Source organism: Protopterus annectens, chromosome 10.part0 (assembly GCF_019279795.1).
Source record: "Protopterus annectens isolate FY-2018-M chromosome 10.part0, PAN1.0, whole genome shotgun sequence".
NCBI lineage: Eukaryota > Metazoa > Chordata > Ceratodontiformes > Protopteridae > Protopterus > Protopterus annectens.
In genome coordinates, this window is record NC_056744.1 from 1,253,465,370 (window position 1) to 1,253,491,625 (window position 26,256).

A 26,256-nucleotide genomic window follows, 5' to 3' on the forward strand; every position below is an offset into this window, starting at 1 on the left:
GCCACTCCTAAATAGCCTTGGCCTTGGTCACACTTACCATTTGGAAAATAGTAACATTACACAGTAAGATTGGGCATCCATTGGTAAGGTACTTTATAGTAGCTGATAAGTAGTGGCTGGTGGCATTGATAACTACCTTATAGTCTGGGCAGAAGGGGGCATAGCTAGTAAACCTGTGCCAACCTTCCAAGGTGTGAGTTTGTATAAAAATCAAATCTCAAAGTGTGTGTGCGTGTGTGTGTGTGTGTGTGTGTGTGTGTGTGTGTGTGTGTGTGTGCACGCGTGTGTGTGTGTGTGTGTGTGTGTGTGTGTGTGTGTGTGTGTGTGTGTGTGTGTGTGTGTGTCAGCTACTTGGGCAGGGACATGAAGCACTGGTTGGACAGATAGGGTTCAGGAGATCTTAAGCCTGTAGCTGTGCCAGTGGAGAATTTTATTGGAGATCTGGAGAAAGAGGGAGAAACCAGTTCCAGAATGTTTGTGACTTCTGTGTACTCTTAAGGGAAATTGTACTTTACTGTGTGTCTTCTTGTCATCCTACCAATGTTCATGATCCTCACTGGTGCTAGTGGTGATGACTGAGGCTCCTTGATTACTGGGCCAGTGGAGGGGCATCACATATTAATTGTTTGGCAGTGGTGAGATAGCCACATCACATATTAATTGGCTTGTAGTGGTGTGGATATTGAATTCATGTAGCTGTGTACAGTGGTTACTGAAGGTGTTTGTACTCTTAATCAGCCATGCAGTGAACATTTAGAGTTCATATCACAATTGTTTTATTTATTTTTTTGTTAACTTAGTTAGTCAGGGAGAGCAGGCAAGCATGAAAGCAGAGGAGTATGGCAAGCTGACAAGGAGCCAGTTGGCTGAGATGTGCCAGGCTAAAGGACTGATGCATGCAACCTTACTAAAGCAGACATGGTTGCAGGTTTAGTCACAGCTGCATCAGAGAATAGCAACCAGGAGGACAATCAGACTGGCCATGGAGATGTACAACTTTCAGAAAATGGACGGCTCAACCTTTCCACAGAGGACTTAAAAATCCATCTGCAGTTAAAGATACTTGAGTTGGAGGCCAGGCATTTGGAAACAGAAGCAGCAGAGAGACTGAGAAACCTGGAAGCTGAGGAGAAGGAGAGGCAGAGGCAACATGAAAATGAGATGTTGAATCTTTGTCAGAGTCATGGAGGTAATGGGGAAGGGAGTAACCAAACCCCAGAGGCAACAGATGTCAGTCAATTTCTTTCACAATTTACAGAGGGGGATAATTTTGATAGTTTCATTCATATGTTTGAGAGGGTATGTAAACAGTATAATGTTGACCAAGGGCTCTGGGTACGGCTCTTGAGCCCCTTACTCCATGGTAAAGCTATAACTGTTCTTTCTAAACTGTCTGATACTGACTGTTTAAATTATAATGTTGTAAATAACTGTTTTGCTAGATTTTTTTAAGTTAACACCTGAAGCTTATAGGAAAAAGTTTCGTGAGCATAGACGCAAGGCAGATGAACGTATGTGTGAATATGTTGCTGAACTAATTACTTATTTTCATAGGTGGGTAAGTGGATGCCAGGTCACCACTTTTGAAGGGCTGGCAAACCTTTTGATGAGGGAACAGGCCCTTAGCACTTTGCCTGAGGACATGAGAATCTGGTTAGCTGATAGACAATGCACTACTGTAGATGAGTTGGGCAAGAAGGGAGACCTATACCTAGCAAGCAGGGCAACACTGCACAGGAAAGGGACACCCAGTGCTGCTCATGAGTCTAAGGGAACCCATGGTGGGCAACCCAGACTGCCCCAACAGAGTCCGCCAGTAGCAGGGGAAGACAATAGTCCAGGACAAAAGGTTAAATGTTTTAAATGCAACCAGTGGGACCAGGTAACATATAGATGTTCATGAAGGCAAGGTGGGAAACAAAAGGTGGGAGAGCCATAAGTTGGAATGACAAAATGCCAACAGTAGGTTGTCTATAGACAACAAGGGTAGCAAACTTCCACACTGCAGATGTCCTGATAGGGAATGATTTTGATAATGCTGTACCATGTGTGCATGCAGTTACATGTAGTCAGGCTTGGAGGCAAGCATGTGGGTCTGGTAGCATGGGGGAGATGGGTACTGATGTTCCCTTGGACAGAGTGACTGCAAGGGCAGAGGTGAATAGTAGTACCCAGGCTGAAAGTGAGGCACCACTGTCAGAGGATACCAGACTTCCTGTGGAAGGGGAGCTGGGAAGGGTTAAAAAGAGAGAGAGTTGAGACAGGCTCAGCTCTCAGACCCTACATTGCAAGGGGTGAGGGAGGTAGCTAGTGAGCACCTGATTCTCAAGGGAAAGGGGAATCTGTATACTGGGACACAGGGTTACTGTATAGAGAGTGAACCCCAGAGGGAGGGCTAGAGGGTGAGAGAATACAGCAGTTGGTTGTGACCACAGCCTACTGCTTGGCACTTCTAGCCATAACCCATGATATTCCCTTTGCAGGTCATATGGGCATAAAACATACAAAGAGACATATTATGCAGAACTTCTATTGGCCTGCGATTTCCACAGATGTAACAAGGTACTGCAGGACCTGTGAGCAGTGCCAAAAGGTAGACAAGGCAGGAGACAAGGTAAAAACTCATGTGATGCTTTTGCCTTGTGACTGAGGAGCAATTTCAGAGGGTAGCTATGGATATTGTGAGGTCTCTGAGTACTCCAGGTTCCATAGAGAAAAACTATATCCTAATGGTAGTAGATTATGCTACCAGATACCCTGAGGCAGTGGTTCTGTCCTCCATTGAGGCAGAAAAGGTGGCAAATGACACACAGGTGCTAAATTCTAAGTTTCTGTTAGCCTGGGAACTGAAGGCAATTGACAAAGAGTGATGTCATCCAGCTGACCCAGCAGTAATGCTTTGATATGACTTGAGCAGGGACACGAAGCACTATTTGGACAGAGAGGGTGCTGGAGATTTTGGCTTGACCACTTGGCTGAGATCTTAACTCTATAGCTGTGTCAGTGGAGAGTCTTATTGGGGATCTGGAGAAAGAGGGATAAACTAGCCCCAGATGGACTGTGATCTCTGTGTACTCTTAAGGGAAATTGTACTTTACTGTGTGTTTACTTGTCATCTTCCCAATGTGCACGTCCCTCACTGGAGCTAGTGGTGAGGATTGAGGCTCCTTGATTACTGGGCCAATGCAGGGGCATCACACCTCCTACCATATCTGGAAGTCGCTGTGAATTGTTCGCCATCCAAACTGAACCCAGAAGTGATTGCAGCTGAGTTACACTTTGTATCAGACCAGGAAGTGAAAGAATGTGACTGTGTTACTTCAGCCTGACCTGAAGTAAACTTTACTGACTCTTGTTCAACATTAACAATTTTTTTTCTTGCTTCTGAATCCAATATCAAAAATTCATCATACCTTTTAGATGCTGACGTGGACAACATGTCATCCAAACAGAACTAATTTTTTGAAGTCATCTGCAATTAGTACATTTACTCAGAAATTATCTGGTGATGAATTTCACATTAATTATGAACAAACTACACAGCACAACATCCATGTTTGCAATGCCTTCAGAACCCTCTCCAGCCCCATCATGTGCATTTTTCTTATGGATCTATCACTGGGACAGTTACTGTGATTCTTATCATTATTTTATTTCACTTGCTTTTTGCCATCTGGAACTATGATATTATCACCTGCAACCACTGGAACTGTAAGTATGGAACCACTTTTGAATAGATGCACACATGTTGATAAGAATAGTTAAAATTAAATCAAAAACACCTGAATGGCATCCAAGATTTAGTACCTTTTCTAAAGCCTTGTACACCTATGCACAGACTGTGGATATTAGTAACTGTTGGGTTTGTGCCCGTATACCTATTGCATGTCTTCTTCTTCTTCTTCTTCTTCTTCTTTTGGCTGCTCCTGTCAGGGGTTGCCACAGCATATCAACTGTTTCCATTTCTTCATGTCCTCTGCATCTTGCTCTGTCACACCAACCAGCTGCATGTCCTCTCTCACCACATCCATAAACTTTATCTTAGGCCTTCCTCTTTTCCTGTTACCTGGCAGCTTCATCCTTAGCATCTTTTTCCCTATATACTCTGCATCCCTCCTCAGCACATGTCCAAACCAACGTAATCTTGCCTCTCTGGCTTTGTCTCCAAACCTTCCAACCTAGGCTGACCCTCTAATATACTTATTCCTAATCCTGTCCATCCTCACCACACCCAGTGCAAATCTTAACATCTTCAACTCTGCCACATCAAGCTCTGACTCCTGCATTTTTGTCAATGCCACTGTCTCCAACCCATATAACATAGCTGGTCTCACTACCCTCTTGTAGACCTTCCCTTTCACTCTTACTGGTACTCGTCTGTCACAAATCACTCCTGACACTCTTCTCCACCCACTCCATCCTGCCTGTACTCTCTTCTTCACCTCTCTTCCACACTCACCATTACTCTGAACTGTTGATCCTAAGTATTTAAACTCATCCACCTTCACCACCTCTACTCCCTGCATCCTCACCATTCCTCTATCCTCCCTCTCATTCACACACATATATTCTGTCTTAGTCCTGCTGACCTTCATTCCTCTTCTCTCTAGAGCATATCTCCACCTCTCCAGGGTCTACTCCACCTGTTCCCTACTCTCACTACAGATCACAATGTCATCTGCAAACATCATAGTCCATAGGGACTCCTGTCTGAGCTCGTCTGTCAACCTGTCCATCACCATTGCAAATAAGAAAGGGCTCAGAGCTGATCCTTGATGTAATCCCACCTCCACCTTAAACGGATCCGTCACTCCCACCACAGACCTCACCACTGTCACACTACCCTCGTACATATCCTGTACCACTCTTACATACTTCTCTGACACTCCTGACTTCTTCATACAATACCACAACTCCTCTCTAGGTACCCTGTCATATGCTTTCTCTAAATCCACAAAGACACAATGCAACTCCTTCTGACCTTCTCTGTACTTCTCCATCAACACTCTCAAAGCAAACATCGCATCTGTAGTGCTCTTTCCTGGCATGAAACCATACTGCTGATCACTAATCATCACGTCCCTTCTTAACCTAACTTCCACTACTCTTTCCCGTAACTTCATGTTGTGACTGATCGATTTAATCCCTCTGTAGTTACTACAGCTCTGCACATCATGCTTATTCTTAAAAATCGGTACCAAAACACTTTTTCTCCATTCCTCAGGCATCCTCTCACTTCCAAGATTTCGTTAAACAATCTAGTTAAAAACTCCGCTGCCATTCCACCTAAACACCTCCATGCTTCCACAGGTATGTCATCTGTACCAACAGCATTTCCGTTCTTCATCCTCTTCATAGCTATCCTTTCTTCCTCCTTGCTAATCCACTGCACTTCATGATTCACTATCCGCACATCATCCAACCTTCTCTCCCTCTCATTGTCTTCATTCATCAGCCCTCCAAGTACTCTTTCCATCTGCTCAACACACTCTCCTCGCTTGTGAGTACATTTCCCTCATTATCCTTTATCTCCCTTACCTGCTGCACATCTTTACTAGCTCAGTCCCTCTGTCTAGCACAGGTCCTTTTCTCCCTCCTTAGTGTCCAACCTTTTATACAACTCGTCATACGCCTTATCCTTAGCCTTCGCCACCCCTCTCTTTGCCATGCACCTCATCTCCTTATACTCTTGTCAACTTTCTTCATCTCTCTGACGATCCCACTTCTTCTTCACCAACCTCTTTCTCTGTATACTCTCCTGTACTTCTTCATTCCACCACCAGGTCTCCTTGTCCTCCTTGTCCTCCTTCCTCTTTCCAGATGTCACACCAACCACCTTTCTAGCCATCTCTCTTACTAGCTCTGCTGTAGTTACCCAGCTATTCGGTAACTCTTCACTGCCACCCAGTGCCTGTCTTAACTCTTCCCTGAACATCACCTCACAATTACCATTTTTCAATTTCCACCATTTGATCATTGGTGCTGCCCTCACACTCATCCTCCTCTTTTTGATCACCAATGTCATCCTACAAACCACCATCCTATGCTGCCTAACTACACTTTCCCCTGCCACTACTTTACAGTCTCCAATCTCCTTCATGGGAGTATTTCATTTATTCCTGTACCAGTGACTGATGTAGAGCTTCATACTGTGTTTTCTACCAGTTTTCCTCATTAAAAATGAAAAGGATAAACATGCTTCTACCTTGTTTACAGCAAAAACACTTCAACTATCAATGACTGCTAAAGTACATGTTTGCTTTCATAAAAATGGGACACTTTTTGTTGGAAACAATGTCTGCAATTTTATTTGGAGAATTTTTGATGGGGTATAGCAGCATTGCATGGATATTACATTTGTGGAGATCAAGCTTATCTTTAGTTACCTGCAGACTAGTCTGGTTGGTTTTATATACACCGTGTTTACCAGCTATATGACATATGGCAGTTTTACCTGAAGGAAAAAATTCATAATGATCATCACAGAAGAGACATTGTAGATATTCCTAACCCAGGGGAAAAATATATACCACCTGGGTTTATCATAAACTGTTCAAAAGACTGCTTTTAAAAGACTTGCTCACATAGTTCGTGGTAATGGCTTCATATCTGGAGCAGGAATTATAACTGCTTATGGGGCGGGCAGATATATTTGGGAGTTCAGAAAGTTGTCTAAGCTTTTAGAAATTTTAAGTAACTCCACATTTGAGTCCATTAATTTGATTATTCTAGCAATGGCTGCCATGTGAAGTGTGACACATGAGTGCACCTTACTTCTAAAGGGAGTGCATGCACAGACATCAAAACTGAGTGTTGCTTGTTTATTCCTGAGAATACTTTTGCTATTCATAGTCACCTAGAAATAATTTAAATAGTTGCTAAACTTTCTAATGAAAAAGAAGCTGATGGTTCACAGTGGGCATGGTTAACTAATCTTTTCTCTGGATGGGGAGGAGATATTTTTGAAGCTGTTTATGCTCATAGCTATTATAATCTTATTAGGCCTTATTTTATTTCTGTTAAACCTTCTATGATAAAGCTATTAAAATCCAGAATGAGTGTTAATTTACAAATGACTCAGGGTAAATTAATGCCAGTGACCAATAACATATTGCTTGATTTTAGTAGACTGTATGATAATATATATGGAGGGAAATAAGTATAGAAATAGAAAATGTGCAGTTGAAAATTATTTACATTACTCATTCTGTGTTTTTATTCCATCAAAACATAGGTATATTTTTCTTACTTATAAGGCTATATTTTTGAATTAACTGCATAAAAAATTGTTTGTATCAGGGACAGAAGGAAGAGTGCCTGATAGCAAGTGAAAGTGTCCCCTCATCTTAAAACCTATAGTCATTGTCCAGTCATAAAATAAATATATGATATGAATGATGCTTTATAGCACCAGATGGGGAATGTGAAGGATAAGGCATACAGAGAAGAAAAAATGTTAGAGTATTTATTTCATTCTAATGTTGTTGTTGTTGTCTTTTGGCTTTTCCCGGTTAGGGGTCGCCACAGCAGAACTCCGGTCCGCTAATGATTGGCAGTAGATTTTCACAAACGCCGAGGTGCCAGCTCGATGTTCAACCTTCAATGAAGGCACGCCCATTTACGCATGTCTTTCGAATGCCCACCCAACCACGGGGAGGACATGCAGACTCCACACAGAAGGCAGTCCCCGCACTCCAGCCAATAATCGAATGGGAGAACCTCTTGCTGTGAGGCAACAATGCTACCACTGCACCACCGCAGAAGATATTTATTTCATTCTAATATGCCTTCATAACAAGAACGATTCTTGAGTGTTTTTCATATATGTATCTGATGATTAACTTCCTGCCAAATATGAAATATTCTAGTATGGTAAAGTGTAGAAAATTATGTTCATTGTAGAAAGCTCTTTTATGGAATTTGGAACTCATTGCTAATATGGAAACTCATAAGCATAGAATGAGGAGATTTTAGCAGAATTAATGCTATAGTGTTCATTTTTAATTGGTCAGTGGTTGTTCTAAGACTGATACAATAAGGTTGCTTTTAATCTGAAAAGTAAATAATGTATGATTCTACTGTTCAGGAGACAGGACCTTGATTTCCTAATGCCACAGTTAATGTGCCTTTCTTTGCAATAAAGTAAATTGTTATTCTCTGCTGAAATGTGTTGTGTGAAACTTATTTGGCACCTTAACAATATACATCCATGATATTGCATATAACATAATTACAGTCCCTGCCCTCTTACAGACAGCACCTTAAGCATGCTGTCTCAAACACCAATTAAAACTATGCTCATTGGAAATTCTACCATGAAGTTTGTGCCTGGACAGATGATACTCACACCCCCAGGAGAGAACAATGGACTGCACCTTATCTTTATTCTACTCTTTTACATTAGCTCCAGCAGCGACCCAAGTCACTAATGAAACTCTGGTCACCTGGGTAGTAGTCAGGGCTTTGTCCCTGTACACTAATATAGCTGTCTGTAGGACTAAATTTAGCCTTTATAATAAGACACCTTTTTCTGTCAGATCCCATACTTTAAAACCATAAAAGATTGTTTTTTTACTATTTCATGTGTTTTTCTTCTATTATTATTATTATTATAGTTATTTTACATTCCTAAGAACAAAGGAGGATTTTTCCACATTTCTAGTTGTTGAATTCTGCTCTGTGGCACATTTTGCACATGATAGTTTATATCTGCAGAACCACAGAACAGTATATGATTGTAATGATTTATCCACATTTCTTTGCAGTTCTCCTAGTTTACATTCATTGAATACATCCAAAATCTCAGCACCAGTCTTTTCAACTCAACAGTTTGCCCTGTTAGTGTCAAGGAGGCAGATGGCAATAGCTGGACTATCTCATATTACCCTGTAGGACAGTTTTTGGAGTAAGATCTGCATTATTTTGAGATTATGTGTCTATGTTTTCAGAGCGTCAAGGGGTGGTTAGCCATACAAAAGCCTTTGTTTGGTTGAAGAAAAGTGCCTAGGTTACCCTATTATCATTCCATGAATATGATCAGTCATTTTCCCAAAGCTATGTCTGCTATAATCCATGCCTAGAAGAAGACCATGCAGTGTGTTAGCATGGAGGCCTTCTGCTTCCCTTAAGGAGATTAGCTACCAATGCACCATGTTTTTCAGAACTTTGACCAGAGGCTTAATCAAAAGAGTTCATTTGTCCTAACTCTTTGCATTACTTTTAACCGTTTTTTAATTTAATTTAATTTAATTACTTTATTTATTTATTTATTTATTTTTTTGTTGACCAGGTTAGTCCCACTAGGCTGGTACTACTACTACTAGGGAAAAATTGTCCAGGGCACTGCAGAACTTTCCCTATTCTTTGGAGATGATAAATAGCACAGGAGGGCTCCTACTGCAGCAAGGAAGAGGCCTAAAGGAAGTGGCAGCATGAAGAAGGAGAGAAAAGCTATGGAGAGTTTGGAGGTAGAAAATGAGAATCTGGAGAAAAATATGTACAACATGGAGCTTCAGAATGTAAAACCACAATCTAAACAGATAAACTCAAGTCGCCAGTGATAGAGAATATACTTTCAAAAACATTTATTCCAAGCATAAAACTAACACAGCAGGCTTTCACAAAAGCTTCAAGAGGTTTACTATTAGAATCAGCATAATCATAATTAAAACATTGGTTAAAATCATATAATACAGTATTAAACACAATTGGAGCTCATTAAATAAATATTTGACCATAAGTTCAAGTTCAAGTAGCATATTAAATATTATAAGAACCATAAAATATTAAAAAATAAAAATTAATCTAATAAAATAAATTTAATCAGATTATTGGTTTAGTTTTTAATACTGGCTTTAAACATACTGCATCATTTAACCTTGGGTTTGAGTCAGCTCAAAATGATATAATCCACTTGCATTCCATATACTCTGTTCTAGTAGGTATATTACCATCTATTAAAGTGCCATAAATTTAAGTACACAATGTAAATTTGTCTCTGCTATATGATTATATAAACCACTGGCATTTATTTGACTTTTTATGTTTGATAGATGTTTTACCAACATATAATGCTGTACAATTTTAACACATAGCTATATAAACTAAATTAACAGAATCACAATCTACAGAGTGATTACACCAGTAAGGCTTGGTAGTGACTGAATGACTAAACATTCCTGCAAAGCAAATGTTCACAAAATTTACATTTCTTACGTACTTAGTGGGCTTAAGTTCAAATTTTTAGACTGTGGTTTTACTCATTTGATTGAGTTTGTCCTGCTGTATAACACAGCATTCATTGGCTATGCTTCCGAATGTAAACCAAGAGTCCTGGGTGGTAGATGTTACAAATTAGCAGTGTTTAGTGGCCTCTATGAAGAAGCAAGTAAGTCAGTCTGTTGAAGTGGTACAGATTACAGAACTGGAATCAGATAGATTTGCAGATGATGTTCTGTTAAAAATAATTAAGCAAGATGATCCAGATGACAGTTCTATTTTTTCTTGAGGTGAGATGGCAGATAACTTTTTCAGAAATGCTGACAATAGTAATGTGGAAAAGCATGTGGCAGCAAAGAATATAGCAATAACCTAAGCCTGGGTGTGGGTAATGCTGGATTTACCCACTGTTGGTGTGGTTTGGTCACGAGGGCGAAGCCCGAGTGGCCATACAAAGACAACCGTGGGTAAATCCAGCATTACCCACACCCAGAAGTGGGTTATTGCTATTATACAATGACATTATTTAAGAAAAAAAATACTTACTTTTCTTAAATAATGGCATTGTATAATGCGTCCTTGCTGCCCTTCCGCAGCTGTCTGGTATTCTGTGGCAGTTCTGATGTACTGCGCATGCGTATGCTTACGCAGTACATCAGAGCTGTGGGTGGTAGCAACGGAGAAAGCAAGATCTCCATTGTTTTTACAAAGTGTCTCGCTATGTTGAAGGAGTTTAACATAGCAACACAGCTTTAAAAAAAGCAATGGAGAATGGAAGATCTCTGTTAATGTTTTTAAAGTTGTCTCGCTATGTTAAACTCCTTTAACATAGCGAGACAGTGTCTAAACAGCAACGGAGATCTTGTATTCTCCATTGCAGTAAAAAAAGACATACTAATGGAAAAAGTCCGGGCTACTGGACCTTTTTCCATTAGTATAAGTCTGATTTACAATGTGCACGCTAACCAATCAGCGTGCACATTTTGGAATATTAATGGGGGGTCATTGTATAATGTAGAAGTTAAAACTTATGCAGATGTGACAAAGTAAAAGAAGAAAGCAACAACAAACTTAGAAAGTGTCTGGTTTTGTGGCAGCAGATAATGCAGTAACTATAACATATGAATCAGTGACAGCAAGATAAAAAGGAGAGCACCAACAAACTGTAAGTAAAACTGTTTTTTAGAAAGAAGAAAAGACCAGCTGTGAGAATGAGAACAAAAATGATACGACAATAGCAGATATTATGTATGGGACAATTTGGAAACTGTTCTGGGTTTTAAAGCTCAACAAATTTGTTTTTATACATATTGGGACAGAAGCATTGTGACCTAACTGATAGACTGATGAAGAAATTTCTGGAAACGTGTGACAAAAAGAAGAACATTTATCCATGGAACTACTAGTTATTTTCTAGTACTAACATAAATGTTAATAAAAATATTACTTTGCAGTTTAGAACTGAAGAACTGGAAGAAGACAATGCTAAAGATACATGCAAGAGCTGTGTAAAACTGTTGGTAATATTGTTAGAGATGAGATAAACTTATGGAATGGATGGTGGAGGTTGAAAAATGTTTCAAAATGTGAAAATAACATGGTGAAACACTTGCAAAGAGTTATTTTTCTGGCTGGTTATAGAGAAACATTACGATACACTGGCCAGCCTAAATCATGTTTCTTTTGTTGGGACTTTTCTACTTTGATGATTGTGACAAAGTACACTGCAACCAGTGTGCAGAGAGAAGACATACAGCAAGAAGGTGCACTTTTAGATGGATTGTCAAGAACAAACAGTAAATAATGAAAACAGAGGAAAGAGAAGAAAACATACATGAGGAAGGCCAACAAGAGGCTGGGGGAGAGGGTGAACTAGGTGATGAAGAAACTGTGGAAGAAGAAAAAAATCTGTAGGGAAAAAATGAGGAGAGTGCATGCAGTAAGACAGGTCAGGAGAAGGGACTGATACTAATAATTTTTAGAAGTTCTAGCCAGTGATAATCAGATTCTGAGGATCAGGGATTATTTGTACATAAACCAAGGAAAAATATTCATTCAGGAAAAGAGTAAAAATAAGAAACAAAAATTTAAAAATACTTACCATAAACTTAAAAAGAAGAAAAAGCAACAATTTTAGAGTCCTTTCAGCAAATGTGAACGTTCTTTCTAATACAATACTGGTGTTCCCTATCTCTTTCATAAAGAGCTTGGGTAGTCATGCCTATATAAAACATCACACTAAAATATATTTACAAAACCTACAGTTGTCACATTTCAGCATACCATTAACCTTTTGTGTATACAAAGTGTTAGGGATATATCTGCTGTTATCTCGGTGTTATATATTTTCAAGTTATATTTGTTCTTGTATTCAAAGCTTAGTTTACTGCCTACTATGCTAAACAACTCACCATTACCTTCCAAAATGTTCCAGTTATTTTGAGTGATTCCCTTATTCTACCAGGGGCCTTTTATATCTGTGGAAACCTTTACATGAACCATTAAAGTTTCTGGATACTTTAGAACTAGAGGGGGGTGTACATTAGTATGTGTAGTGGATGTGCTGCATTTTATATAGGCATGACTACCCGAGCTCTTTATGAAAGAATTAGGGAACACCAGTATTGTATTAAAAAGAAGGATGACAACAATGCCTTATACAAGCATTCGACAGAATGTGCAACACATAAGAAATTTATTTTTTCAATTACAGAACAAGGTTCCTTAGATTTAAGAGGTGGTGATTTTAATTTTTTTTTTTAAACAAAGGGAAACTTACTGGCAGATTAAGCTTGAGGCAGACAAAAAGCCTGGCCTGAATAAAATGATTAACATAAAATGTCTTTTAAGAAATAGAAAATTGTGGTTGAACAAAGAATGCATGTAACTCTTTATATGTTTTTACAAGATGCTTTGATTAATTGAATGGAACTAAGATCCATTTTTGTAATAAGTTCTGAGGAAGTCTGAGGACTAAAGTACTTAAATAGAAGTTTGTATGCTAATTACGGGATCCTTTTCACTTTATTGCTAAGTTCTTGTGTCATTGGGACCAGTACCTTTTGCAGTTTTTGTTTTGTTTTGAGTACTGGTTGGAGTATTATTTTTCTGGTTACAGAAGCAGTTTCATCAAGTATTACACTATGTGAGTGGTTAGCATGAAAATTATAATTGCAGACAACTTTAATTGTGATTTAAGGTGAAAATGTAAAAAGAAAGGGAAAGATGTACAAAAATACTGAAAGTGGTAAAAAGGTGGTAAATTAGCTTTGTTAAACAAGTCAATGGATGTGTAAAAAGGGGTTACTTGGCTCTGAAGCTGATTATTTTATATTATTGGAAGCCTTGGGGTAGCATACGATGATACAGTTGTGACAAGGTTTTTCAGACCATTTAGCAATATGGATGGAGGTAATCAATGAAAGGGAGTATATTAAAATAGGAAAAGAATAAATGAGAAATTACAGAATGAAACTGGAGAGTGGGAAGCACTGCAGTTTTGGATGGATCATTATAAAAACAAAGGACTTTTATAAAAACTGGTCTGAACGGTGGATTGAATTTAAAAAGAAGAAAACAAAAAAGGTGTTTTTGTTTTTTCCAATGGCAGGTTGATATTAGAAAGGACAAGAAAGTGAGGCATGAGAAAATGTATAGAAAAGTATTAGAGAATTTAGAATAAAATACAAGAGACTATTATAAAATATAACAAATATATATAAAAAAATCAAGAAAACACAAGGCATTACTGTTTAGCCAGAGATATTATTTGTAAGGAAGGAGGTATCCACATACTTGGGTAAAATAGTAAAGGATGACATTAGTATAATGAGGGAAATGAAAAATGTAAAAGGAGAGGTAAAAGGAACACAAGAGCAAATTATAAGTATTGTAGTAAAGCATGCAGAAAATACGTATTAGAGTAAAAATAAGGAAAACACGACAGAATGGAAAGTAAAAAAAAAATGTGTTCAGGAAGAACTTGAAAAAGAAATTAATATTAGTGAATTGGATGAAGTACTTAGAAAGTTAAATGGTGATTCAGTACCAGGCCCAGATGGTATAAGGTAAAGAATTTGCAAGAATTTCATGGGTTGTTAAAGAGAGTATTTTGTAAATGTACTGAATATAAGGTTTTGTTTATGAAGAGTTATATAGTGGGGTATTAAAATTTATATGGAATGAAAAAAGAGACCTATCACACTAAATAATACAGATTAAAATGTTTTTATCAGGATAACACAGAGGAGCATGGAAGAAAGGATAGGGAATATTATGAAAGAAAATATATATGGTATAAAGGAAAGGGATTCCAGTTAAATCCACAAGGCACACTGGAACACACACCAATAAATCTCCAAAGGAACTCCAGGCAAGAGCAGAACTGAAGTCAAACTTGTTAAGCAACAATTTATTTCCACAAAACTTTTCGTTCAACTGATAGCCAAAATTCTTCAGACAAACAGAGCAAACAACACTCACACCCATATATATACATCTCCATTTTTAAAACACATGTTAAAACTAATTAACATTTAAAGGGACTATGCCATAAATAACTAAACTGCAAGTTGAAAATAAAAAACTTTTATACTTGATCAATCAAATATTACCTACTAAATAAAAAACAACATCCTCAAATGCTGGGCATGTAAAAATCCTACTTAGACTAATATAAAATAAACCTGATCCAGTAAAAAAAATCAAACAATCATGAGATGTTACCCCAACGTTCACATTTCAAGATTTATAAAAACATGCTGTTAATATAATGCTTGCTTAAATCTCATACGAACATGTAGGCAAATGGAAATAAGTACACACCAATATATGTGCAACTACCATCAACACAAACATCAGACGGCCATTGCTCTATCTCAATAGACTTCTTAATTTCAGTATGCATGAAAGAGAAACCTTGTCATTAAGACCCGGAGCTCTGTAAGAATTCAACCTCAGCTGCCAAATCAATTCCTGTCTCTCTAACAGTAACTGGTAAAGGCCCCCTTTTGCATCTGATGTAATTTGATTTATAACCCTAAACTCAAAAGAGTGAGTGGGATTCTCACTACAATGTTTGGACAGGGCATTCTCTAACCTAGCCTTCCTTATGCTGTATACATGCTCATAGATCCTTTCTTTCAACTTCCTGTCAGTCTTGCTCACATACAATGCGGGACAAAGCTGACAGGTAGCAAGGTAAACTACAGACCTCGAAGAGCATGTATATCTTCCCTTTATCCTGTAAGTTTTGTTAGCAATTGAAAAAATGGCCCCAGTTGCCAAGTGCCTGCAACAACTGCATGCCTCACACTTGAAAGTCCTATCAGTCCGGTGCCACATTCTACTGTTCATCTCCATGATACTCTTTAAATTATAACATTTTCTGTAAGTGACATAAGGTCTGTCACCCAATTTACTTATTATGTCAGAATCAAAACTGAACAAAACCCAGTTTCTCACCAGGATAGACTTTATTAAATCTGCCTCTATACTGTAAGGGGTAATAAATCTCATTGTAAAACTCACAATCCTCCACATTATTTTCATCAATAGAAACAAAAGAGAGGGAGCCTGTGTTAGTGTAACCAGTACTAGATATCGTGGTATTGAAAAGTATAAATCAGTAACATCTATATTGTTCGATAGCTGCTAAAAAGGACCATGAATCCATACAAATCTGGGTCTCCATCTTGACATATTTTTTCAAAATATTTTTTCAAAATACTGTCAACAAGTTTGGCACTAGCGTATGTGATGGAAAACCTAGCATTAGCTAAGACTCTCATTGGAGGGTCCGTGGTACTTTTATGTAGTTTTGGCAATCCAAACAAGGTGGGAATTCTTGGTGAAACCGCTGATAAGTAATTGAACATTTCTACATCTGTAACTCTGTCCAAAAAGAGGTCTCCCAAAAAGCCATTAATGCGTTTATACGCAGTATTCAGTTCACTAATACTAGATGCCTCGTAGGTTTTACCACTAATCACATTCCTCATCCTCTCATTATAATTTTCCATGTCCATTAACACCAAACCCCCTCCCTTGTCTGGTAATGATTTAAACATTTGCAATGCCTCATGTTCATCCCTAGACATATTTATATTACAGTTACGTTTAGCATGGCATAAGTTCCTAATGTCTATTTCACAATTCTTACAGAGCTCCGGGTCTTAATGACAAGGTTCTCTTTCATGCATACTGAAATTAAGAATTCTGTTGAGATAGAGCAATGGCCATCTGATGTTTGTGTTGATGGTAGTTGCACATATATTGGCGTGTACTTATTTCCATTTGCCTACATGTTCGTACGAGATTTAAGCAAGCATTATATTAACAGCATGTTTTTATAAATCTTGAAATGTGAACGTTGGGGTAACATCTCATGATTGTTTGATTTTTTTACTGGATTAGGTTTATTTTATATCAGTCTAAGTAGGATTTTTACATGCCCAGCATTTGAGGATGTTGGTTTTTATTTAGTAGGTAATATTTGATTGATCATGTATAAAAGTTTTTTTTATTTTTAACTTGCAGTTTAGTTATTTATGGCATAGTCCCTATAAATGTTAATTAGTTTTAACATGTGTTTGTAAAGGGAGATGTATATATGGGTGTGGGTGTTGTTTGCTCTGTTTGTCTGAAGAAGGTCGGCTATCAGTTGAATGAAAAGCTTTGTGGAAATAAATTGTTGCTTAACAAGTTTGACTTCAGTTCTGCTCTTGCCTAGAGTTCCTTTGGAGATTTTTTGGTGTATGTTCCAGTATGCCTTGTGGATTTAGCTGGAGTTTCTTTGGTATACCTAGTTTGTATTGTTTTTCATATGGCTTCTGGCAGCACTGAGAATTTGTTTCCTGCTTCGCCGGTAATTTTACCTGCTTCTACACAACTTGGAGCAGAAGATGTTGGTAATTTAACAGCTTTGTTGAATGTGATGAATGAGAATCTAGAGGTTTTGTCTGCTAGAATGGATAATTTATCACAGTCGGAGAGTGGGCGCAGAGGAGTGGAGTTTATTGAACAGCCTAAGAGCAATTGTTCATCTGGTGTTAATACTATCGGTTTAGGGAAAACAGGATCCCTGAAGCAAGCGTCGAAAATGGTGGTGCCGCCCACATTGACACCGTTGCCTGTTTCATCTCGCACAAGGACATCAGAGTTCCCCGATGTCTCTTCTTGGCTTAAGGAATGTCCGTCTATTACTGAACTCCAGGCTTTACCTTATAAGGATCAGCTAGTCAAAGACAGTGTTTCCTTGGTAAACCAGTTAAAAGTATTAGATCAGAAGTCACCCAGAGCCTAAAAGTTACAACTTGAAATGAGTTACTTTGATGAATGTAGGAAAGCAGGTGTGGTCCCTAAAAGCCTACGCTCGTGGCAGTATCCTACGGGCCTAACTGCAGGGTCTGACTTTCACACGGACCTGATGAATTTGTTTGACAAACATGGATTTGAGTTAATGCAGTTAATGTGTCAGCATTACCCACGGACAGTTGACAGTTTGTCTCTTGAAATAGCAGCATTGGATAGAGACATTAAACAACATGAGAACTTTACCTGATACAAGTATGACTATTCAAGAATTTTCTCTACAATTACTCAGCATTTGAATAAGAATGCTGAGAATAAGCTGAGGAAGTTAAAGAGAGATACTGAGGCATACAAGAACCACACCGCTTATCCAGTACCCCCCTCCCTCACAGGATAGGAAGTTTACAGGTTATCATCAAGCACCATTCCATGGCAGTGATGACAACGGGCATGGGGAGGTCCAAACTGCAGCATTAGAAAATATGACAGGGACCGCTTCGGGAGTTTCTTCTGGAGATGGTAATAGGCAGGTGTTTGTTGATGATGCAGAGTCTGAACATTCTAGAGCTGGGAGGGATAGTGATCAGAGCCCTTTTCTGAATGGGGGGCAGAATCATCAGAGAAGGTACAACACAAGAGACCGATACAACATGAGGGGACAGAATTTCCGCAACAGCAATACATCTGTGACCAACAAAAGGAAATTAAACACAGTAACGGTCTAAGGGTTATGTCGAACAGTGAAGGTGAATTTAAGATATTTAACTTTTCCAGTCATAACATTGACCAGGTTTTGTGTGAACTTTTCTCTAGGGGCTTGACTTTTGTGCCAGCCCAGCACTTTGATTTGCCTAGAACGTTGATTGACCTTAAGTTGTTCACCAGAAAAATGAACTTGACCTTACTTTTGGGGAACAACCATCATCCAGGTGGAGGTATGAGGGTACCTAGTACTTTTAACCCTCCCACAAACCCATCTCTTGTCTTGTTCGAACACATGTGTGAAATAGACATTAGGAACTTACGCCATGCTAAACGTAAATGTAATATAAATATGTCTAGGGATGAACATGAGGCATTGCAAATGTTTAAATCATTACCGGTGCGTGTGTTGAAACCAGACAAGGGAGGGGGTTTGGTGTTAATGGCCATGGAAAATTATAATGAGAGGATGAGGAATGTGATTAGTGGTAAAACCTGTGAGGCATCTAGTGTTAGTGAACTGAATACTGTGTATAAACGCATTAATGGCTTTTTGGGAGACCTCTTTTTGGAAGGAGTTACAGATGTAGAAATGTTCAATTACTTATCGGTGGTTTCACCGAGAATTCCCACCTTGTTTGGATTGCCAAAACTACATAAAAGTACCACAGACCCTCCAATGAGAGTCTTAGCTAATGCTAGGTTTTCCATCACATACGCTAGTGCTAAACTTGTTGACAGTATTTTGAAAAAATATGTCAAGATGCAGACCCAGATTTGTACGGATTCATGGTCTTTTTTAGAAGCTATCGAACAATGCCCTTACCAGGACAACATTGGTTTGTTGACTATAGATGTTACTGATTTATACTTTTCAATACCCCACAATTTGGGTATTGATTGGGTGGTGGAGCGGATGCTAGCCCATGGAGCAGACAGTAATGAAGTGCGTTTGGTACAGGAATTGTTGGACGTCATTTTAACCAACAATTTTGTGATGTTTGACAATGATATCTGCATCCAAAAAGTAGGGGTGGCTATGGGCTCCCTGTGTGGAGCCAGTTTTGCCAACTTGGTTATGGCACAATGGGAACATCAGTATGTGTTGAACACACTTGAGATTAGGACTAGGGTCAAGTTTTACACAAGATTCCTTGATGATGTTTTTGTTTTGTTTGATGGGGACAGAGTGGAGGTAAATAAATTTGTAGAAAAGATTAATAACAGTACTACTTTTCTGAAGTTTACCCACACTTTTGTAGAGGACAGCATAGCCTATCTAGATGTTTATTTGAAGAAGGATTTTGTAAATAAGTGTTTTGTGGCTAGCATCTATCGTAAAGAAACATATTCTAACACAATGCTCCACTACTCTAGTGCCCACCCCCAACATCAGAAGAAATCTATAGTCAAGGGACAATTGGTTCATGCTGCTTGGATGGTATCAGAGGATGTAAGTTTTGTTGAAGAATGTGAGGTTTTGAAGGACATGTTTACCAAGAGAGGTTACCCTGAGTCAATGATTTTGGAAATAATAGAGGAGGTACAAAACAAAAGAAGAATGGGAGATTACAAACCTATTTTGACAGGACAAACCACGATGTCTAGTACCGGTTACACTAACACAGGCTCCCTCTCTTTTGTTTCTATTGATGAAAATAATGTGGAGGATAATAGGTTGAGTTTTATGATGAGATTTATTACCCCTTACAGTACAGAGGCATATTTAATAAAGTGTATCCTGGTGAGAAACTGGGGTATGTTCAGTTTTGATTCTGACATAATAAGTAAATTGGGTGACAGACCTTATGTCACTTACCGAAAAGGTTATAATTTAAAGAGTATCATGGAGATGAATAGTGGAATGTATCACCGGATTGATGGGACATTCAAGTGTGAGGCGTGCAGTTGTTGCAGGCAATTGGTAACTGGGGCCAGTTTTTTAATTGCTAACAAAACTTACAGGATAAAGGGAAGATATACATGCTCTTTGAGGTCTGTAGTTTACCTTGCTACCTGTCAGCTTTGTCCCGCATTTTACGTGGGCAAGACTGAGAGGAAGTTGAAAGAAAGGATCTATGAGCATGTATACAGCATAAGGAAGGCTTGGTTAGAGAATGCCCTGGCCAAACATTGTAGTGAGAATCCCACTCACTCTTTTGTGTTTAGGGTTTTAAATCAAATTACATCAGATGTAAAAGGGGTCCCTTACCAGTTACTGTTAGAGAGACAGGAAATGATTTGGCAGCTGAGGTTGAATTCTTACAGAGCTCCAGGTCTTAATGACAAGGTTTCTCTTTCATGCATACTGAAATTAAGAAGTCTATTGAGATAGAGCAATGGCCATCTGATGTTTGTGTTGATGGTAGTTGCACATATATTGGCGTGTACTTATTTCCATTTGCCTACATGTTCGTATGAGATTTAAGCAAGCATTATATTAACAGCAAGTTTTTATAAATCTTGAAATGTGAACGTTGGGGTAACATCTCATGATTGTTTGATTTTTTTACTGGATTAGGTTTATTTTATATTAGTCTAAGTAGGATTTTTACATGCCCAGCATTTGAGGATGTTGGTTTTTATTTAGTAGGTAATATTTGATTGATCATGTATAAAAGTTTTTTATTTTCAACTTGCAGGTTAGTTATTTATGGCATAGTCCCTTTAAATGTTAATTAGTTTTAACATGTGTTTGTAAAGGGAGATGTATATATGGGTGTGGGTGTTGTTTGCTCTGTTTGTCTGAAGAAGTTCGGCTATCAGTTGAACGAAAAGCTTTGTGGAAATAAATTGTTGCTTAACAAGTTTGACTTCAGTTCTGCTCTTGCCTGGAGTTCATTTGGAGATTTCTTGGTGTGTGTTCCAGTGTGCCTTGTGGATTTAATTCTTTGGTATACCTAGTTTGTGTTGTTAAAAGGAAAGGGATGTTAATAATTGTTATTGGTTGTGACTGAAATTTTGGATGATATTATAAGTAAAAAGTAGGATGCGAAACTTATGGTAGGTGATATTAGCAAGGCATTTGATATAGTAGGACATGTTGTATTGTGGGATTTTATGGAGAAGTATAGAATATGTAATAGAATTAGGAGACTGTGCATGTCAACATATCAAAATAATAGAGTGAGAGTGTTAGTGAATTGGTGGCCGAGTAAAGACATATGCAGGAAGTGTAGTATAAGACAAAGATTTTACATAAGTTGAATATTGTTTGCATTGGTAACGAATGTGATATTGAGTGAAGTAGCTAATAAAATGAAAGATGCTAGAAATGTGATGGAAAAGGAGGTGGTGATTCCAGTACTTTTAACATACGTAGACAATATAGTTGTAGTTGCCAAGAGCAAAATATGGATGGGTGAAGTGCTGGTTTGTCTGAATGGATGTTTAAAAGAAATGAGAATGACCTTGAATAATGATAAAAGCAAGGGTTTGGGTGATTTGCTGAAAACAGGGTATGTGTAGAGATAATATTTATGAAAGATGTTATAGTTATGATGCAATTGAAAAGTTTGATAAAAGAAATGAAAAAATATGTCATTTGTGGAGGACACATAGATTTTTACTCAGGAAAAAAGGTTTATCTGGTAAATTCTGTATTAATGGGAAAAATAGCATGCATTCACTTAGCATATATTTCACTTACAGAGGACTCTGCAATGCTTTTCCAGTGTTTCAACTGCATCCAGAGTCATCCAATCTAAGACAAGGTTATTTTCCTATTTTACTGTACTAGTACTTGGTTTTATATAATGATCACTACTGTTTTTGAACATTTTTAAAGCATTTATTTAATTTTGTGGTATAAATGGTTATTGTTTGTTTGCTGGATTTCCTAGATCTGTGTTCCTCCAACTTTTCTTTCAGAAGGATGAATTAGTCAGGCACTTAGCTGTTTGGTAGTTGTTTGTTATTTAATCTGCACTTGAGAGCTGTTTTTGCAGAGCTTTTACATTAATAAATCCCAGGATCATTCATCTTGTGGCAGAAGGTATTTACCTGGTCTATCTGAGTTGAGAAGCACTGCACAAAACACAAAGTGGGGTTGTTTATTGGCTACAGGGTGTAGAAGACAGTTTACAAGTTTTTTCTGTACTATAAATCAGGCATGTTGCAAGGCTGTTTGTTCACTTACAGAAAACTCTGCAATGTTTTTCCAGTGTTTCAACTACATTCAGAGCCATCCAATGAAAGATAAGTACATTTTCTTGATTAACCCACTTTTACTTTCTTTATACAGTGATCACTAATGTTTTTGAGCATTTTAAAGTGTTTACTTAATTTTGTGGTAAAAATAGTATTTTCTCTGTTTGGCAACTTTTCTAGTTCAGTTTGCCTCCAAATCTCCTCGCAGAAGGGTGAATTAGCCAGGGACTTACTTGTTTGGGAGATGTTTGTTGTTCAAGCTGAACTTAAGAGCTGTTTTTGCAGTGCTTTTATATTAAGAAATTCCAGGATCAGACATATTGTAGCATAAGGTGTTTACCTCATCTCTCTGAGTTGTGAAGCACTGGAAAAAGCTCAATGTGGGGTTATTTATTGGCTAGAGGGCATCCACACCCTTCCACCTCTCCCTCTCTAGACATCTGTGCCTTGACTGACACTTGGTTTACAGCCATAGAAAGTACTCCAGAAGTGCAAGGTTACAATGCCTTCCATTCGTTTAGACCAATGCTAGAGGTGTTGCAATCTACATTATCAGCAAACATACCTCCAGATTAGTAAAACAGAATGATACCATGAAGTTCATTCACAAGCAAGTCACCATAGATAATGTCCATCACCATATCATGGCTATTTGTAGGTCAACATTTATGCCCCTACAGCCTCACAACTCTGACCTAAACTTACTAGGGGTACTCACCAACTAATCAAACACCATATTCATGGGTGACTTTAACAATCCCACTATAGACTGGGAAACACACTCTCCCTGAAACTCACAGGCACAATGCTTCCTAGACTTTATTAACGCAAACACCCTGGAACAGATAGTGCATGCTCCAATCGGAGGATCAGGTGCTCACCAATATGGAAGTGCATTTCACTCCCCACCTTGTCACATCCTCACTAGTGAGGTTGGATCACAAAGCTGTCTTATTTGAAGAAAAAACAACCCAGAAAATCTAGCTAAACCAGTACCAGTAAGGAACTAACTACATGCTATTAAGTGACAGTTTGTCAAAATTCAAGGCTCTTCCCAACCCCGAGACCACAGCTACCTATGTAGATTATGATCTACTGCTGTACCTACCAGAAATAAACCTAAAACAAACATGAAAAACAAACCCCACTGTTGAAATCCTCACCAAAGCAGGATTTATAATAAAAAAACACTCGTGGCCAAAATCAAGAAGAGCAACTCCTTTAGAGACAAGCCCTCTCTTAGACAACTAAACAAGAAACTAAGAGGTCTAATTAAGGCCATCAAGGCCAAATATAAGGTCTGCATAGCTCTGTGGGCTAAGGGCAATTAGAAGGTCTTCTTCCGCTATGTGCAGAAATTTACAGTTAATACACACTAGTGTGCTGAACGTACCACCTTCAATGATAGCGTGACATAGCAAATCTACTGGATGATAAATTTAGTTTAAACTAAATCCCATCCAACATACTTCCCTCAGCTATTAGCAAGGACCAGGTGCTGGCAGCACTTGCTAAAGCCAAGAACACTGCCACCATGGTTCCTGACAGCATCCACAGTTACCTCCTGAGCAGTATAAAATATGACCTATTAAGACCTCCTGAGGTACTCTTCAACTACACCCCTGAAACAGGCTACATTCCAAATTAATGGAGGACCACAACAATAATTCTCCTTCACAAGAGTAGACCATCAACCAGCCCAGGAAATGACAGACCTATCAGTCTAAGAAGCCTAATATGCAAAGCCATGGAACAATTTATCAAGGAAATAATAAGCAAGGAGATTGGCAACCTACTGACATTAGACCAGTCCCAATTTGACTTTGTTAAGGGAAGGTCATGTCTACTTAACCTGGTAGACTTCTTTGAGAAGGTCACCAAGGCAATGGACAAAAGTAAGATATTGCATACTGCAGATCTTCACCTGGCTAAGGCATTTGATACAATAACCTACCTAAGCATTGTTGACAAGTTCTCCAAGCTTGGTCTAAATCCTTTCATAACTCACTGGATTGCCAGCTTGCTCACAGAGAGGACCTAAGATATCAGTGTTAGTGAAACTACCTCCACCAAAAGACTGTTCATCAGTGGAGTACCCCAGGGCTCTATGCTGGGACTGCTCCTATTTGGCATCTACTTCTCGAAAGGCAAGGCTAATGATCACGGGCTCTGGCTCACCAAGTTCGCAGAAGACTGTAAATTGGGAGCTATTATTGATTTATTCTAAGACACTAACATCCTGCAGGTGGGTTTAACATAGGCAAATGACAGGTGCCAAAGCCATGGCCTAAAACCCAGTGCCAAAAATACATTAAAATGTCCTGTGGGAAACTGTCAACCCAATTTAATTTCTCAATCAATAAAATGCCCCTAAATGTTGACTCAGTAGTAAAGGGTCAACTATGACTAACAAGTAGTTAAGATAATAAGAAATTCATTCTATGTTGCCCAACTTAAGGTTAAGGGTATGGCAACCAGGTGCATGGACGTTATAATACCACTCTGCTTGGCCATTATCAGACCTATCATTTAATACAATGCCCCTTTTTTGTCATTGTCTAACCAGACACTTGCAACAGTTGGAATACCCATAAAAGTTTCTCATCAGGGGAATTCAGGACATGAATACCTCGTCCTACACTGATCGCCTAAAGGTTCTGTCTCTGTATTCAGTCTCCTACAGGCTGCTGAGAGGAAACTGTTGCCTAGCTTACAGGGCTTCCTCAGACCCAATCCTGATGGCTATGTTGCATGTGTGCAAAACAAACAGCACAAGAAACACTATATAGAGGGATATGAACTTTGCTTGTGGCATAAATAGAATGCGCTGAAGAGACAGATGTCTATCCCAAAGGATCCCCACACTATGGAATAGGCACCCCATCCATATAAAATTTTTCCTTGGTCACTATTCAAACAAAACCTTGACAATTTGATGGGAAACTGTAAATCTACCTCCAGTTTAGCTTCATGCCCCTTATGGACACAGGCAGTCAATCAGAAAAGTATTATCCTAACACACCCCTACAAATCCTTAGTTACTTCCCTACTAACATGCCAATGATACTCTGGACTCAAGTGGATTGGCATGAGTGGCTAGGCTTGTAAGGACCCTAGTTTCTTTAGCCTAGTTACATATGAAACTATGAGCTTATGTCAAATGTTTATATGATACCAGAAAAGTATGAAAGGGAAAATCAGTGAAAAGAGGTGTTTTTGTTTATGAGTGAAGATGATGGGGAACTGGGGTTACTAAAACCAGTTATTTATTCTGGTTCTTTGAACTTCTATAAAGTATGTCAGTATGTGAAGGAAGAGAATGAGAAATTAATAAGAATGTTTAAATATAAGTGCACAAATTCAGGGAAAAACAAGATGCCCACAAATTACCACATAGGTGGTAATCCATTAAGTACGGAAGAAGTAATTAGAGATTTGGGGACCAACTTAGATAGTAATCTCTCCTTTGATAATCACATTGCCAAAGTGGTTAGAAAGACCTTCTATATAGCCCACCTTATCATGAAAGGGTTCGCATCTAGATCAAGAGAGGTCATTGTGCCCCTCTACTCATCACTCATCAGGCCCATAATTGAATACAATGCCCCTTTTGGGATGTACCTTACCCAACACCTGCAGCAACTGGAGAGACCCCAAAAGTACCTCACCAAGAGGATCATGGGCTACAAACAGATGTCCTATGCAGCTCGACTAAAGAAACTCCAGCTCTACTCAGTTGCTTACCACCTACTCAGAGGCGATCTATGCCTGACGTACAAAGCCATGTCAAACCCAGAATTAATGGACATGCTCCACCTCAAAAAATCCAAGTCCCTTAGAGCTACACGCTCCAGGGACCTAAACCTCAGCACAAAA